The sequence below is a fragment of the Jaculus jaculus genome, chromosome 4 (genome assembly GCF_020740685.1).
Source record: "Jaculus jaculus isolate mJacJac1 chromosome 4, mJacJac1.mat.Y.cur, whole genome shotgun sequence".
Taxonomy (NCBI): domain Eukaryota; kingdom Metazoa; phylum Chordata; class Mammalia; order Rodentia; family Dipodidae; genus Jaculus; species Jaculus jaculus.
In genome coordinates, this window is record NC_059105.1 from 153,830,553 (window position 1) to 153,848,211 (window position 17,659).

Here is a 17,659-nt window from a genome sequence, read left to right on the forward strand (position 1 = left end):
GAAGACAGTCTGGGCAGAACTAGGCACAGCTGGAGCTATATACAATCCCTTTCAACTAGCACAGGAATGTAGTTTAGAGGCAGGGCATTACCCCCATCCCCATATTGGTGCAAAGTCTGCGAATTGATTCCCACCTGTTGTTTCAATTCTATCTCTAGGAGAAATCATACAAGTGTCGGGTGCAATAATCTACCATATTGAATTCTCTGAATGCTTTAAATTTGATACACTCTGTAGAAGTACCTATTTCCTTTTTTTTCTTTTTTTTTTTTTCAGAGCTGAGGATCAAATTCAGGTCCTTCTATTAAAGATAAGAAGAATGAAATGCTTAGTCATACCTGTAAATTAAGAGTAAGGAGATAAAGAATGTTTAAAAGAAATATAATTGAACTGGCTCATAGAGATCAAGATATTTGCTTTTGGCAACACAGTAAAGCAGAGACAAATGTCTACAGTAGGTTCATCTGACTGTAAATCTATTTGGGATTCAGCAAGCAGTAAAGGAGTAAAAAGAAAGAAGAAATTAAATTTTGTGGTAACAGTCATTCACAAAAGGAAAAAATGAGTTTGATATGAAAGGCAGAATCTGATTCCTGCAGTGACCACCCAGGAGATCAAAGGGAAAGATTTAGAGTGTTTGTGGCATCCAAGAACCCAGACATTATATCGGCTGCATTTTTCTCACGTTGTCATTATTTATCTTGCTAATATATAGCAGTTCTAAAGAAATGATCTATTTCTTAGAACATCGTGTTCAAATGTTATTTCCAGCACTGGCTAGTGAGGGAATCCTGACAAAAATGAATTTGGCGATGTGTGAGCATACATGGAGAGTAATTTTATTTAGCAAAAAATATGAAGGGAGCTGGGTGTGGTGGTGCATGCCTTTGATCCCAGCATTTGAGAGGCAGAGGTAGAAGGATTTTTGTGCATTCGAGGCCAGCCTGAGACTACATGGTGAATTCCAGGTCAGCCTAGACTACAGCAAGACCCTACCTTGGGAAAACCAAAAAAAAAAAAAAAAAAAAAAAAAAGGGAAAATTCTATTTGTTAGCTAGGGGCACAGGGAAGTCCTTGAACCCCAAACCTTAGGTTGGCTTCTAATTTTAGTCAAAGAATTGAATTAAAAAGAAGACGGGAAAGTGTGGAGGGGGGTAGGGTGGGAATTACCATGGGATATTTTTTATAATCATGGAAAATGCTAATAAAAATTTTAAAAAAAGAAGATGGAAAAGGATAATTATTAAATTATTATATTTATTGAGGAAAGGCACCCATGTGGCAAGAGATCCCACGAGGAGGACCTGGAAACAACCATGGAAAGAAAAGAGAGTTGTAGCAGACAGCCTCAGGTTTGCTGAGATGAACTTCCAGACCAGGCACAGTTATGGAGGAAGGGGTATTTATTGAAGCCTACAGATCCAGAGTAAGTTCCATAATGGCAGAAGAAGTTGCCTTCATAGGTCCAAGCAGAGAGAGAGAGAGAAGTACAAGCCTAAAGGTCAAAAGCCACAGCACACTTCAGGAACTCCAGCTAGGCACACTTTGCATATCTTTAGATTGAACTCTGAAACCCACCACCACAGTTTAAGATCCACCCAGTGACATTGCCTCCAGCCAGGGAGCCAGCAGATGCAAACTACAAACAATGAAGAACTGAATATATTGGAGGCCATCTATTCAAACCACCACAAGAGTAAAGAAATTAAAGGAGCTCCTGCCATGTGGGGAGCTGGAGGGGATAAAGAACCCAAGTAGAGAGTAAGGGCTGGGGAGCCAAGGGAAAAACACCTGCAGCTGGAAGTTCCCAAGTGGTCAGAGAGCCTGCCTTCCCCTTGCAAAGGTTTTTATACTCTTATGGTGGTCGGCTGTCTTCTGGCTCAGGTGAACTTGAGGGACAGCTAGCTGGTTGGTTAGGGCTAGGGACTGTCTTAGGAAGAGGCTATCCCTGACAGCAAGTTCACAGGGCTGAACATGATAAACCACAGTGTTTAAATCCTATGCAAGACCTCCCTCCCAGGAAGGGTCCAGGCTGTTTGTGGAAAAACAGGTCTGGGGGAAGTAGGCAAGAGATAAGAAGTCAGATCATCTTTGATTTCTAGCAAGTGCAAACTTTCCTGCCTCTTTTACCTGTAGAGGTCCAGTCAGTCTAACTGTACCCCTCTCTCATCAATCACCTTGTACTTTCTAAAAGTCTTAGGATCACATGTAGAGCTTTTCATTTCAAAGAAATCAGAAAGTTTTGAAAACTAAGTTCTGAAAATAAATAAATAAATAAATAAATAAATAAATAAATAAGATTTACAAAGCTAAAGACACTGGATAATGGGAAAAGGTGAAAACTAATCCAGATTGCTGAGCCCACAGTGATTAAGGTGGAGTAATAGTAGCCATCTGCAAATATTTAAGGAAATATGGAGTAAGAAAAAGAAGAATTTCCTTGAGTTATCCAAAAGGGTATAACTAAGAGAAACAGGATTAAATTGAGCAAAGAAAAATGTAGGAAGAGTATAAGGAGAAAATGACCACATAATGAGATCTGTCAGTCTGTGAATAGTCATTTAGAGGAAGTGGTACAAACCCCATCACTTGAATTATTTCAGCTCAGCTGGAAAAATTGCTCCATGAAAGAAAATTAGCTAACCATGGAAGAAGGGAGACGTGACCATGAGTAATATGTCTTTCCCATCTTTTAGTTCTGAAAAAAAGAAGCAAAAACTAAACCAGGGAGCAGCCTAGTGGAGTCAATTTAAAGGCTACAGATGACAACCGTAAGTAAAATGAACAAATGAGAGGGAAAGCGCATTAAGGTATACAGAATTCAATAAATGTGCAAATAAAGGAAGGTTGAGGAGAAAATGACTTTGCAAGATCTGGGTGTTTATTGCAAGTCTTGTTTTCTACTCCTAATATTATTATCAAACTCATCTCAACATTTCTCTTGAGTAAATTAACAGACCTTCACTTACCAAAGATATTTAGATGAGTTTGATAATTTATCATGAACACCACATAGATAAAGAGCATTGACTACAAAGTACAATGTCAGATAACGCCTGGACTGTAGAGGTTCATGAAACTGCCAGTTCTCACCTTGCACCTTGACTCTATTGGGAAAAGCAGACTGGTGACATACTAGAAAGATCGTAGCCTTTGGGTGAGCAAGCATCAAGTCTTCTTGAACAGCAATGTTCTTACCCTGGTTTGAGACTCGGTTCCCCAGGACCCACGTTAGCCAGATGCACAAGGGGGCGCATGTTTCTGGAGTTCGTTTGCAGTGGCTGGAGGCCCTGGAGCACCCATTTTTTCCCCCTCCCTCCCTCTCTCTCTCTCTCTCTCTCTCTCTCTCTGTCTCTCTCTCTGTCTCTCTCTCTGTTACTCTCGAATAAAAATGAACATTTTTTTTTTTTAAATCTCAGGAAGTCAGCCATCTTTTCTCTTCTCTTAGTGGCTGTTTATCCCAACTCTACTCCAGTCCATAAGCCCCCTTTTCCCCATTTCTTACCATCATAAAGAGATAAACTCAGGTACTTTTTAAAAAATTTTATTTATTTATTTGAGAATGACAGACAGAGGAGAGGGACAAAGAGGCAGATAGATAGAGAATGGGCGCGAGAGAGTCTCCAGCCACTGCAAATGAACTCCAGACACGTGTGCCCCCTTGCGCATATGGCTAACATGGGTCCTGGGGAATCAAGCCTCGAACTGGGATCGTAGGCTTCATAGGCAAGTGCTTACCCACTAAGCCATCTCTTCAGCTCTCAGGTACTTTTTTTTTTTAAGGCAGGGTCTCATTCTAGCCTAGACTCACCTGAAGTTCATTTTGTTGTTGTTGTTGTTGTCTCAAGCTGTCCTAAAACTCAAAGTGATTCTTCTACCTCAGGCTCCCAAATGCCTGGATTATAGATGTAAACCACTGTGTCTTAATCTTCAGGTACTCCTTAATTTTCACAAATAAATCAGTACTTATATGTAAGAAAGAGGCCCCCAAAGCAATAAATATTTATTATATGCAAGTGGAAGGTTCTGTACTGTATTCTTAAAATGCAGTAATTCTTTTAGTCTATATCAAAACCATGTGAGTGAGGTAGTGTATGGATATAGCATATGTAGATGAACAAATACTAGCATGGACATGTCACTTGACCACATTCAATCAGAATGGAGCAATGGAACTGAGAAGAGCACATACTTGGGCTGGAGGGATGGTTTAGTGGTTAAGGCATTTGCCTGCAAAGCCAAAGGACCCAGGTTCAATTCCCCAGGACCCATGTTAGCCAGATGCACAAGGGGGTGCAGATGTCTGGAGTTCGTTTGAGGTGGCTGGAGGCCCTGGAGCACCCATTCTCTCTTTCTATCTCTCTCTTTCTCTGTCAAATACACACACGTGTGTGTGTGTGTGTGTGTGTATAAAATATTTAGAAATAAGAGCACATACTGCTATAGACACAATGCTATTTGTTCCAAATACATATGTTGGAGCATTAACTCCTAAGTGTGCTAAGGTTAGGTGAGGTCATTAAGAGTGAAATCCTAATCCTATGGACTGGTATCCTTATTGAAATCACAGAGCATCTTGGGAAAATGGCTTAGTTGGTAAAGTACTATCAACTGAAATATGAGTTTGGATCCCTTAGCACCCATATAAAGTGTTCAGGTGCGTCTATCCCAACACTGGGGAGGCAGAGGCAGAAGAATCCTTGGAGCCTGCTGGCTGGTCCAGCCAAATCAGTGAGAGAGCCTGTCTCCAAAGCTGAGGTGAAGAGTCACTGAGGGACGTACTGTATGTTGTGCGTACACACACATATAAAGGCATACAAGTGCAGTGCAACTACACACACAAGTGTGCCTGCACACAAATGAGCACACACACACACATGCTAAAAAAGACACAACACAGTGTGTTCATATGATCAGTCTCTTTCTCTCTCTCTCACTCCTACTTCTCTTTTTCTCTCTTCCTTTCTCTGTCTTCTCCCTTCTTTCTCTAATCTCTTCCTCCTCCCGTCTGCTACATACATATTAAGGAAAGGCTATCTGAGGGCACAGAGACCTGGGAGCTATCTACACATCAGGAAGAGGATCCGTGTCTGAAACCAACAGCACCCTGAACCTGAACTTCTATCTTTTAGAACAGGGAAAAATTAATTTCTATTAATTTAAACCACTTAGCCAGTGATTTTTTGTTATGACAATGCAAGCAGAATAAAACATACGTTACCTCCTTGCAGCATTTTCATTAAACTGCTGCTCTAATCTGTGATTTCTTTTTTTTTTTTAAATTTTTAATTTATTTATTTGAGAGCAACAGACACAGAGAGAAGGACAGATAGAGGGAGAGAGAGAGAATGGGCTCGCCAGGGCTTCCAGCCTCTGCAAACGAACTCCAGACACGTGCGCCCCCTTGTGCTTCTGGCTAACGTGGGAACTGGGGAACCAAGCCTCGAACCAGGGTCCTTAGGCTTCACAGGCAAGCGCTTAACCGCTAAGCCATCTCTCCAGCCCTAATCTGTGATTTCTTATTCACTTAGTCTCTGTAGATATTGGTAGTAAAACAAAATTAAAAACACAAGTATATTCACTTAAAAGTTAATCACTATTCAAACGACTTTCTCTGTTTAATACTTGAATATTTACCCATTTTGTGAAACTGTCTTTGTGCCATTTGATGAGTGGTTTTCAAATTTTTTAAGTATATAATGGCAAGACACAATACAATACAAATTGATTACAATAAAATTTTCAAAGTTGGTAAGCAACTTAGAATTTTTTTAAAGTATATAAAAAATATTGGAAAATCACAAGCAAGTAGAACTCAGAACAGTTAGTTAATTTTTATGTTGAAAATTAAAATAATTACAAAGATTATGATTGAATAAATTTTATGAAGTAGAGATATCTTAGACGTCAAGATGCTTGCCTGTGAAGGCTAAGGACCCAGGTTCAATTCCTTACTACCCACATAAGCCAGATGCACAAGGTTGTGAATGCTTCTAGTCATTTCCAGTGGGTAGAGACCCTGTGCCCACCTTGTTTCTCTATCTGCCTCTTTCTCTCACTCTCTTTCAAATAAATAAAAAATTAAATAAGTAAAATATATTTTAAAAAAGAAAATGGTTTCAAATAACAATTTTTAAACGGGGAAATCTTATGAACTTTCAATATTTTTGCAAAAATACATTCAATATAATTGTTCTGTGAAAGTAAAATGAAGAGTCTATGACATTATAAGACACAATTTTGTTGGTGTAATATCTCTACCAAAAAAATAATTTATGCAGTTTCTCCCAAATATTAGCACACAGTTACAAGTATAACCTCATTATATTTAATAACCCAATTAGTGCTTTTGGTCATAGTACTTAATAACTTTTATCTAATTTTTCTCTAAAAAGTCCAACAAACCTTTCCTCCTTTTAAATGTGAAATTCTGGTTCATTCTGAATTAAATTATCATTAAGTGGCTTGTTAACAGAAGTTAAGTTTAAAAAATGTATTCAATTTGTACAATTGATATTTAAAAAACCCAATTTTTACATTTATAGTTTTCTGTATGTTAGATATTAAATGATGCTTTCTTTGGTATGTTACCCTCATCTTTTATTTATAAGTAACAGTTATCAATCCCCATACCTCCTCTTCTGCTTTTTAAAATTTGTTTTTGTTTGTAAAGAGAGAGAGAAAAAAAATATATGAGTATACCAGGGGTTTTCTGTGTTCTTATCACCATGAGAGTAACAAGTGAGAACAAAGTGTATGATTTTGTGTTTGAGTCCTGGAACAAACAACAGTCCTACAACTTTATTTTGATTGACTCCTTTGACAAAGATCCAGGCTACTTTCATGAGGTTCCATTTCTTGATTATTGGCCTTAATTTATAAGAGACTAAAACTGTATTCAAAAAGTCCTTGTCTATGTTTATTGCCTGTATATTGAAGTATTTCCTCTAATTTTTCTTCTAGCATTCTCAGAGTTTCAGGTATTACAGTAAAGTGTTTGATCCCTATAGAGTTAATTCTTAGTCATGGAAAGAGATAAGGATCTACTTACATTCTTCTATATGTTGATATCTAGTTTTCCCACCACTGCATGTTCAAAGAGGCTGGCTTTTTGCCAGTGAGTATTTTTGGCATTTTTCCCCCCAGAAGTTAGATGGCTGTAGCAGCTTGGGTTTATATTTGTATCTTTTATTCTGCTTCATTGATCTACATGTATGGTAAAGAGAATGTAATGGAAGAAAGGATTATTATATATGTATGTATGTATACATACACACACATATATAAAGTATGAATAATCAATAAATAAAAAAAATAAAATTCAGAGTAAAAATTGCATGTTCTATGATCTCCAGTGGAGCAGTTCTTTATGACAAATATGAGTCTAATTGAATAATGAGGAACAGCTCTACAAACAAAAAGATCTTTTTAGAGTGAAAAGTCCTCATAACAAGAAATAATTCACTCTGTGCTTTTGCGGAGCAAATGCACATCCATGATGATAAACAGGAGACTAGAAGCCAATGTTTTGGGAGAATGTTGCTTTGGTCAAGTTCCCAATTCAATGCAGTATCATGAGTTCTGGAAAATGCCATCTATGATTCCTCTAACCTACTTTCTTCTAAGAAAGCATTGTCTTTCAATCAGCAGTCGACAGCAAGATGTGTAATAGTCTGAAATATCCTTTCCTTTTTTGAAAGCTTCGAACCTTTCCACACTAAAGGATTTATGACTGTTTGTGATATATTCAATCATTTCCCCTGTATTTTTTCCTGGCACTATGTTGAAAGGGTGATTTAAACATAAAGATTTATGTGCCATTTATAGTAAAGGCAGTCAGTTTGTTCTCAAAAGGTGTGATCTGGTTGCCATCTGGCCACAGTAATGACTTCTTTCCTGTTTAGTGACAAGAAAAAGAAGGAGAAAAAATGAAAAAGGCCAGAAAGCAGTATTCCTGAATTAGTGACGAGCAACAGATGTGATAGCAGAGATTTTAGAAAGCTTTGGTTTGAGCTCCAGACAGACCTGAGTTCTAGTCCCCAGTGGACTTACCAGACATGCAATGCTTGTCAGAATGTGGACCACTCTGACATTTAGCTCTCTCATTGCTAAAGTGGCAAAATGACAGGACTGTCATAAATATTAAGTGAGAGGAGTACATAGATAGTTTTAAGTGTATAATTGACATATGCAAACAGGTCAGTACAAGTACAGGTTATTGTTACTACCATCATCACCACAATACTCTATAAATTAAAGTTGAGTTTTTAGCTGCCTAACTACTACATTACTCTTGTTCAACATAGACTGTGAAGAAAAAATGCATTGAAATAATGGTCAAGTGTTTAATATTCTTAGCCTTCAGACAGTGCATTGAGCAGGACAAGGTCAGTAGGAGAAAACATGACTTGCTGCTTTCTCCAGGGCAGAACTAGTTTGCTGGGTATTGGACATTTAGAAGTATCAGTACCTAGATAAGACTAGGCAAGTATAAGTGGAAAGAGACAGGGTCATAAACTATGTCCCAGCTGTCCCAGATGCCCCATTCATTGGCTATTATCCAAGTACCTAACTAATGTAACCTAGCCCATAAGTTCAATGTGATTGTTTTCCTCATCACAGAATCTAGAAATAAAATGTCTCCTTGGAGTGTATGGTCCATGAATTAGAGCTACTTAGACTGGACCCTAGATCTGCTACAGACTTCTTTTCTGCTCCGAGCCTCACTAAGAGAACACAGTTTTTGTTTCTCTTGGGAAATGAGTCTATAAAGTCCTTCCAAGAGAATGTGTTTTTCCTAAAACAAACAAACAAAAAACCATACAAGGCACTGTGCTACATTACCTAAGGTGGGAAGTATGGGCTTTAGTAGGCATGCCTGTGACTATGGTGAAATTTTGGAATCCTTGACGTAGGCTCCCATATCCTGCCTCTGAAGATACCTCACTTACCATACAGCACACATGTCACATCACAGCCTGTAAAGTACTTTCCACTTCTTGCTAAGTTGTTTCAACTGATATGAGACTTCAACATAGTGGACCAGCATGGAATACTACACAGTGCTCAGATCCCATGAAGCTATACAATGAGAATGGGCTGGAAAGTTAAAAGTATCAGGGTCAAGACTGTACATATTCTGTTCTGTGTGAATATTAACTAGTTTTAATTCTTAATTCTTAGAGATATAAAATAACTTATTTGCTAGGTTAATGGCTTCACAGCACACACCTCAGTGTGTATTCATCTACTCCAGCAAGATACACCTGGCACAGAAGCTGTGATTGGGTCTGCTTTCTTAAGTTTTTAGTAGTATACTGCCAACCAACATAATCCAAAAGGTTTCACATGGCCATACTGATAAACTAAGTTATAAAACCAAGCATTACTGTCTCCGCTAGCTCTTAGTCTGTGGTTTTCTCTACAGAATGCCATGTCAGTTTTATTGATCTCTATAACTAGTGATGGGGTGTACAGTTTCTATACAGCCTTCCCTACCTTGATAGTACTTATTCCATGGGCCAAGGGATCACTATGCGAGGGTCATCAAGTACAGCCTTAGAGACAGGAGTGACAACTTACTGTGGGTCGTACTTACCCAGAACTCCACTTATTACCTCGCACTCATAAGTCCTATTTTAACATTGAAGTCCATGAAACATTTCAGTTTCCTGGAACAAATGACTCTTCAGACCTCATATCCCCAGTGACCATCTGTGGATGATATTTGTCGTTCTTACTATATGACTTCATGCATAAATGGCTATAGGAGTTTTGGGAGAACTCAGGGAATATGACCGTGTACATTCGCCATGGAATTTCACAGTTCTTTGTCCCTGGGCCTAGCCTCTTTTTTGGTCAGTAGATTCTGGACCTGAGACTTGGCCAAGATTTGGAAACAAGATAAGGAATTGGCATATTTTATTGAGACAGATCCCCTTAGCCTACTAATTACAAATAATTTATTTATTTTGTGGTATAAATTAAGCAATAACTCTGCTGGTGGCATGTTTACCTTTCTACCTAGGGCAAAATTGTTCTATTATCATTTCATAGCTTCCTGAAGGTCAAAGCTCTAGCCACCATACCTTGCATCTCATTATAGTAACTGAGTTTATTTTGTTCTAACCATTTTCACCTATAAATCTTCCTACAATTCTAGGTCTCGATAGGAAAATCAATGAGATTCTAAGTGTTATTGGTATTCCACTCACCGGGGTAATCCTTATTGCATTGGTAGTATCTTCTTAGCTCATACATAAAATACCATCGGCTGGCAGAGTTTGTAGACATGTGAATGTTCCCTTCTCTCTGCCTATTGATTCCTGTCCTAGCCTGTTGTCATTGTGACTCTAATATTTTGCTTCATTGACACAGCCAACCTCTAGCCTTCCAAGTTTCCAAGGATCAACCTGGTAATATGTTAACTGTTTCTCCTAGAGTTTTGCCAAGGAGTTAAACACTGTATCCCAGGAGAGCAGTAAATAAACTCCTATTTATCCAACTTTATGTTCTGTTACATGGATTCAGTGCCTTAGTACTAAATATTATTTAAAACAAAACACTTTCCTGTCTTCTATAAGCCATGTGGACTGGCCTTGCCTATACTCTCATGTGCCATCCTTTTTCTTGTTTAGCAGAGCCAGCATGTCCCTGTCCAAGAAATATGATAAATTGATGTGATATCTTTTCTTACAAAGCAGAAGAGGGAAGAACTATCCTTTAACATGGATGTGCATGCTAACTTTGTACGTTAAAAAGGATCTGGAAAACTAAGGGATTTGAGATTTTTGATTAATTGATATGCATGGCCCTATACCTGGATTCAGGATTCTGTAACCTCCCTAATGAATCTCTTCTGATCTTAGTATATAACATTTGCTACGACTGAAAAGTTAGCCTTCTCTAGAAGTCTACTTCCCACACAAAGTTCTTTCCTTGATGTCCAGCTATAAAACTTGAAAGGCAGTTTTTGCTACTAGGGAGGACCCCTGGCTTTTGGACATCACATTTAATTTATTTATTCTCAGATTTATTTTATTTTATTTTTAGAGAGAGCAAGAGAGAGAGAATTGGCATGCTAGGGCCCTCCCCACTGCAATTGAACCCCAGTCCCTTGTGCCACCTAGTGGACATCTGCAATCTTGTGTGTGACTCACCTTTGTGCATCTGGCTTACATGGGATCTGGAGAGTCATACATGGGTCCTTAGGCTTCACAGGCAAGTGCCTTAATGATAAGCCATTTCTTCAGCCCTACTTGCAGAATTTAATGTTTTTATTTTTTTTCACTTTTAAAAACTTTTTTTTATTGACAATTTAAATTTTTTTTGTTTATTTTTATTTATTTGAGAGTAACAGACAGAGAGAGAAAAAGGCAGTCGGGGGGAGAGAATGGACACGACAGGGCGTCCACTGCAACGAACTCCAGACACGTGTGCCCCCTCGTGCATCTGGCTAACGTGGATCCTGGGGAATCAAGCCTCGAACAGGGGTCCTTAGGCTTCGCAGGCAAGCGCTTAACCGCTAAGCCATCTCTCCAGCCCCTATAAAAATAATGCAATTTGATTCAGATCCCCTCCCATTACCTTTTTGGTCCCCCTTCTGCTCCTTTCCACCGAACTCCTTTCCAACTAGTCTATCTTCTATTTTGATGTCTTTTATGGGGGTAAGAGACTCAAAATTCATCAAAGTGCTGAGCACAGTACGACTGAGAGCTTGGTGCTAAATGAGACATCTTTGTCATGCTTTCCAAGGCCCTAGGGACTCTGTGGAAGAGGGTTGGAAAAAATTTAAGTGCCAGAGGATGTGGGATAGTAGTTTGGAACACTGTCTTCTGGATAGAAAGCAGCTATTGTTTCATGACTTCACAAGATCTCTGCAAGACCTGCCTAATATTAAGCTCTCCAACATTTCAATTTGGATGATGGAGAAGGGTAAAATGTCTTTCTTAATGATTCAGTTAACATCATCTGTCTCATCTCTATTCCTTAAAATTACCATTTCCCTCAAGATGTTTTAAATGATTAAGAGATTTTCATATAGGCACATTTTCTTTCATCTCAATTCATTACTAGTGAAAGTTTTAAGAATATGCCACCTGTTGGTGTCCATGAGTACCTACCAATAAAAGATAGTGCTTTCATTAACTGATGTCCACTGGGCAATCTAATTTCAGACTCTTACTTTATAGTCTATTTCTTGGAAGCACTCTTGATCTTGCTTGTAGAAAAAAAAAACAATAGGTTCCCTGTGAGACAGACTCTGAAAGCCTGATGATTTATATGTGGGATATGTGGGGAGAGGATGCTGTTAGGAACAACATCTGTAGGAAAAAGAAAGGCAGAACAATAAGTTGAATTTCAAAATAGCCCGACAGGTATTCTCTGGGAAGCTCTTGTGCTGAAAAGACCCTTCAAAGTAATCCAAAATTAGAACAGCAAGTTGGCCCATTCTAAATCAGTCGTTGGATATAGACTTTCTCAGGGAAGGACGTGCAACCTTAGGTGAAGTGGCTTCCTTTTGACAAAATCAAGGATTACTAGCAGGCCGCAGTTCTGCAATTTGTTAGGTTCCTAACAGAATCTGGATTGTGCATCAGAATGCCCACTATATTGTAACTATTCAGCCTAACTTTTAGTGAGATTAGAGATCTAAAAATCTTTCAGACTCACCCTAGTGGCAAAGATTCTTGAAACCAGCAGACTGCATGGATGTATGACCAAACAGTCATGTTGAATAAGTGAGCTCTTCATAAGAAATGGCTGCTCTCAAATGCCCAGAGTTTTACATTATTGGAGCGGCCTTTATTATTGTTTCCAAAGATCCAAGACAATTACTTATTTCTTTCCAAGAAAATCTTTTCCAAGTTTGCAAGTGAGGAAGGAATGTCATAATGTTTAGGATAATAGAATAAATTGATATACATCCAATAAAGTCAACCATACAATTGAGCTTCTATATAACCTGGTCTTCCTGTGGCTGAATGGCCAGTAGTATTCTAGCCTTTTTATTGTCTTCTGAGTTGAGCCTAGGAGGCTGCACACAGATAACTGTTAGGTAGACATATGTCCTAACTCTTCGTAAGCATGGCATCAGCTCGTCAATCAGATAGTTATGACTTTGACAATCACTATAAGATATGAATCTGTCATAAAATGACACACTTCCCCAAAGTGAAATATGCAATTTCTTTCATTAGCATTTAATGTGTCAAATATAAGTTTTATGATTTTTCATTCTGCATATTTTTTTCAAGTTGGTAGGAATTCCAAAAGTCAGCAGTCATTAACACATGAACTTTCTAGAATTTAAGGGACTAGTAAGGTTCTGAAGCAAATTCCTTGGCGTAACTTTGACATCTGAATCCATTTAACTTTAATCTAAAGCTCAGAGTCTTCAAAGACACCTCATACTTAGAGGCACTGCATTCTGCTCTTCTTTATCTCTGATGATATTTGTAGGACAGCCTTGCCTGTGAGGGAAGAAGAGAACAATAGGCATTGCCATCAATCATTCAATCATGAGCATTGATCATAGAACTAAAAGTGTTAGCTGTAAGCAATTTTTAAATACTTTTCAGAAGACTAAATTGGACAAATTCACCTAAATACTACTTAAGTAAGATATGACATACATAAGGAAGTAAATATTCACATAAACTCATGATACGTTGTGTATAAATAGCAATAAACTCAAGAAGACTGGTTTTATACGCAGTGCATTCTTCCTTTAGTGCTTATGGGGTATTTGAGAAAATGAAAATGTATTACAGTTAGACTGTCAGCGAGCTGATTTATGCCAATGCTCCAGATTTTTCTCCTGGAGCCCACATTCCTAAGGAAACATTTGAGACTACACAGAAGCTTCAAGCTTTTCTGGATGCAAAGCAACCTGGGGATGAAACTTCATCTCTTATTTCTATACCAAAAAGGCACTGAGACTCTTCCAAATTCTAGGACCATGTTTCTCATCACTCTGCAAGACATATCACGCTTATTAAAATTTTATGAAGATGGTGCTATTATCCCTGTTTCATACATGAAAGTCCTAGGCAGAGGGCTTAAATATCTTGCTCCAAGTCACAAAACTAATAAGAAGGGGAACATAATTTGAACCCAAGAAGTTTGCTTTTCAATGGCTTTAGTTACTAGTCAACGTAGACATGTGCTCACATTATTTATTAACAATACTCATAAAACTAGGAATATTTGAGGCAGAAACAGGAATGAAAATATATAAATCATATGAATGAAGCTGATTACCCCATTTGATCTTGGGTTTCTACCCAGTCAGTCAGACATCTGCATTTGATTTTCAAATTTTCACAGAAATCATGGCTCTCAATGGACCAACAAATGTTTCAGACAACTGAAAGGAGCTGAATGGATTATTATTATTTTTGGTGGCTATATCAGTCAGAATTCTCTAGAGATAGAAAGACAGATATAAGAAATTTATTACAGGAACTGGCTCATGTGGTTAGGATGACTGAGCCATTCTCTGATCTGCTATCTACCAATCAAAGAACCGCAAAGCAGGTGGTATGAGCAATTCCTCATGTCACATGGCAGAAGAATATGGATGCCCAGTTCCAAACCCCACCTCCTTTACCTTTTTCTTCTACAAGGGCTATCAACAGAGCAAGTAATGCCCATCCACATTGGTGAAAGCCATCTGCTCCATTTAGTCTATTTAGTGCAAATCACAGTTTCTTACAAAAATACCATCACAGACCCATCCATAAATAATATTTTACCAGTATCTGGACATACCTTAACTAAGTCAAGTTGATATGCAAAGCTACCCATGATGGTGTTATTGAACATCTCCTTCTGCAGTCTACTCCTCCCAAAGCTCTGTCTTACCCCAGTGGCCTATTCACATTCTGACTTAACTAATCTACTAAATGAATTTTGCATGCATACTTACCAGATGTGATTCTTGAGCTTCTTTAATTTACTTTTGGTGGTTTCACTTTTCTTAACAGAAGTGAGGAATTATAATTAAATTACATTGCCAGCCAGGTGTGGTGGAGCATGCTTTTAATCCCAGCACTCAGGAGACAGAAGTAGGAGGGTCCCTGTGAGTTTGAGGCCAGCCTGGAACAGAGTAAGTTCCAGGTTGGCTTGGGCTAGAATGAGACTGTACCTTAAAACAAATTACATTGCCATATCTTGTCTTCTGTCAGACTTAAAAAGTAATATGCACTTAATGTATACAATTTAATAAATGGTAAAAATCTATACAACGGAAGATGAAATTCATATATGCTGCTACCTGACAGATAGCAGAATTTTTCCCTTCTGCTTTTACTCCTCCTCCTCCTTCAGATACTTCTCCATTAGTTTTTCTATCCTCCTACAATGAGGGTACAGACCATAGAGTTCCAGTCTACATCATTGTTTGCCCAAGTTACCAGATATTCTTCAGAAGCAAATTTCAATAGGTGATCTAATAATATCATGTGAATACAGCTTAAAGGACATTTGAATACTTTTTATTAAAAAAAATTAAACAGGGCTGGAGAGATGGTGTAGCATTCTTGCCTGTGAAGCCTTAGGACACCAGTTCAAGGCTCCATTCCCCAGGACCCACATAAGCCAGATGCACAAGGTGACATATGCATCTGGAGTTCATTTGAAGTGGCTGGAGGCCCTGATGCACCCATTCTCTCTCTCTGTCTCTCTGCCTCTCTCTCTCTCTCTCTCTCTCTCTCTCTCTCTGCCACTCATAACTAAATAAATGAATAAATAAATAAATAAAATTAAACTATAAGGTTGAGGAGATGGCTCAGCAGTAAAGAGTTTGCCCTTTAAGCACAGGGTCTGCCCACTGAGATTGCCATGTTTGATTCCCTGGAACCCATGTACAAAGCTGGGCATAGCCACCCACATTTGTATCCCCAGAGGTCCAAGGTGAAGATGACAGAATCTCTGGGGCTTGCTGAAAGACAGTGGCTTCAGGCTGAGGGAGAGAGACTCTTCCAGAAAATGCAGGGTGAAGGATAAGAGAAGGACAACGGATGCTCTCCTTTGGCCAGGAATGCATCTGTACATACACACATGCGTGTACCACACCTCACACAACACCCCCTCACACATACCACACATACTCTATACACATATAAACAAACAAAAAACTATAAAAGACTTCTGTTTATTTCCCTAGTCAAACTACCATTGCCTATTTCTAAAACACTTGCAGCAGTCTCTTCAATGAACTCCTACAAGCCCTTTTGCTCCCTTCCCATTTAATCTCCATCCAACAAAATCTATGAAACCAAAAGAGTGATCTTGGAATAAACACGAGAGGCTGCTCGATCCCCAAATCCCTGGATTGCCTTGCTGATGCCAAATTCCCAATTTAATCCTAAACAGTCCACTTTCATCCCTGAAAGTTCACCAAAGGATCTTTGCTGAGGCATTATACTCCTCCTAGAATTTCCTTTGTTCATCTAATTCATCTTGACTCTTTCCTCACATTTCAAGGCCACTATCACTCTTCAATGGAAACCTCCCCGATGGCTAGAATTCCTATTCCCACTTGACATTTTCTTGGCATACTATGTACATTGCATTCATAGTAATAACTGCACTTTGAAGCCGTACATTTTGTGTGATTATCTTATTAATATTTAATCTTCATCCTATACCATGAGGTCAATTAGGTGAGCAGCTAAGCCTAGATTCCATGATATTGTGCCTTGCTAGCAGTAAGTGGGAGATAGAAAGCACACAACAAAAACAATGATGGAATAAAGAAATATATCCAAGATGTCAAGTGTGATCACACCATTGTATCAGTAGACTAGTGAAGCATTTATGTCACTGTGATCTCTTTGAAACTGAATATTACTTTGTATAAGAAATGTTGAATTATGATTAAGATTTTTTTTGCATCACTAGGGATTGAGCCCAGGTGTGTGTGTGTGTGTGTGTGTGTGTGTGTGTGTGTGTGTGTGTTATGTGTATGTGTGTGTTTCTAGACACTGCAAACCAATGCCAGATGCTTGAGCCACTTTTTGCATCCAGTTTGTGTGGGTGACTGGGAAATTGACCTAAGCCAGCAGTCTTGGCAAGGAAAGGCCACTAACCCATCTTTCTCACACCCCTACCCACTTGTTACTTTTCTTTCTTTCTTTCCTTCTTTCTTTCTTTCTTTCTTTTTTTTTTTTTTTTTTTTTTTTTTTTTTGGTTTTTTGAGGTAGGGTCTCACTCTGGCCCAGACTGACCTGGAATTCACTATGGAGTCTCAGGCTGGCCTTGAACTCATGGCGATCCTCCTACCTCTGCCTCCCGAGTGCTGGGATTAAAGGCGTGCGCCACCATGCTCGGCTTGTTACTTTTCTTATTTTAATATGGAGGCCTATTCAGCACTCATCAGCTTTCTTATTTAAATAAGTGTGGTTAGTTATTATTCCATATCAATTCTAGAACAGGCTTGTCAGGTCCCTGAGGAAAATCTTGTTGGAAGTTTGGTTGGAGTTACAGTAAAAGAACAGACAACTAACAGGAGCAGTCACATTCTGATGAGATTCGATAGTCCCATGAATCCATTTATCTAATGGAGACATCTCACAATTTATTTGCATCATGTTTAGCTATGCTTCGTAAAATATTGCTAGCTTCTATATATAAGTTCTGAAAATTCTTATTGAGT